Source organism: Pseudophryne corroboree, chromosome 8, assembly GCF_028390025.1.
Source record: "Pseudophryne corroboree isolate aPseCor3 chromosome 8, aPseCor3.hap2, whole genome shotgun sequence".
Classification (NCBI taxonomy): Eukaryota; Metazoa; Chordata; class Amphibia; order Anura; family Myobatrachidae; genus Pseudophryne; species Pseudophryne corroboree.
The window spans coordinates 219192090-219193545 of record NC_086451.1 but is presented as its reverse complement, the minus strand read 5'-3'; the positions used below and the strand labels follow the sequence as shown (position 1 = coordinate 219193545).

The 1456-nt window shown below is 37.7% G+C and overlaps 1 pseudogene; it reads left to right on the top strand.

The window, feature by feature from the left end:
- Positions 1-470: 470 nt before the first annotated feature.
- LOC134950032 (5S ribosomal RNA) lies at positions 471-589 on the top strand (annotated as a pseudogene).
- Positions 590-1456: the final 867 nt, after the last annotated feature.

Here is a 1456-nt window from a genome sequence, read left to right as displayed (position 1 = left end):
TGAAATTGCATATTTCAGCATATATTATTTCTGGATTATTTCGAGAACACATTTGCAACTTTGATATTTCCTGATCATTTACTCAGGCTATATTACTGCGTTGATATATTCATTGTTCATGTTTTTCTAATATATTCAATGTGCTTTTGGAAATTGACATAAGGGTGAATCCTTACGGTACCTTCAATCACATGATATAATTCAGCAATTAGGACATACCATTTTGTTTAATGCCCTACCACAATTTCTTTGTGGGAAATTTGGTATTTGTTCTTATCTGAATTCCTTTATGGGGGATTTCCCATGAGAGAAACAAATCTTTTTGCACATATTTCACTCATCTATATTGTGGTGTCTCTCTTTCAAGCTGCCTCTTGGGCAAATAAATGGCGTTATCTATCGGATTAATTTGTCCTAATCAGCTCAAGCAGCAGCAGCCCTCCCCCCAGCAGATAGGCACTTACCTGACTTTCTACAGTCATACTATGCTGGACATGCCCGATCTCGTCTGATCTTGGAAGCCAAGCAGCATTGGGCCTGGTTAGTACCAGAAAGGGTGACCCTCTGGGAATACTGGGTACTGTAGTAATAAGGAACATACCTTCTGCCGATCAGTTAAATCCACCACCAGCATTCTTTCAGCATACTTACCTTAGCTGACCAGTCCACCAGGAGTCCGGATTCACAAAAGCCGGTTCATCTTGAATCTCTCTTATGAATATACAAGTGTATATCTATTCATAAGTGGATGGAGATAACAAGAATTTCTATATTTTCGCTTTTGACAAACGTTGAACATTAACACTCGCTCAATATCCAGTGGGTGTGCAGACAAATCTTCTGCCACCTACGGTACATCCAGTGAGTAACATATCACCATATTTGTATTTAATACTTGTCTTAATCAATTTTGCTGACATACACAGCAACATTTTTAACATTGTTTTCGTCTGTTTAAAAATTTTTAAAAATTAAAAGTTAAATTTTATCTTTGCATATACATTGTTTAACTTTCACAAATTTATCTATCAGTCTATTTAAACAAAGTGTGCCCCAGAGAGACACAAAAACAGCTCTTTTGCTTCTCTGCAAAACAATCCTTTCATAGTTTGATCTGAACTATTGTCTGGGAGCACCGCCAACCCAGTTCTACCCTAAAAGCCCCAAAGGCAAAGTTGGTAGCTTCATGTTGGTCACTATTCTTGCCATTTTTGTCTCATTTGGTATACAAATTGTATGACATTTTTTTACAATCTGGTCCAGTGCAGATCCCAAAAACCCCCCACCCATTACTGATGTCTAGTATCCAGCTGTAGGGTATTTTAAGGGTAACATTCCGGTGATGGTTAGAGAAAGATCGCATGTTCCTGCGTATAGTTATGTGCAGAAGTAGAATATAGATATAAACTGTATTTATTGTATATTATGTATGCGGCGGGAATCAAGAGGAGACCAC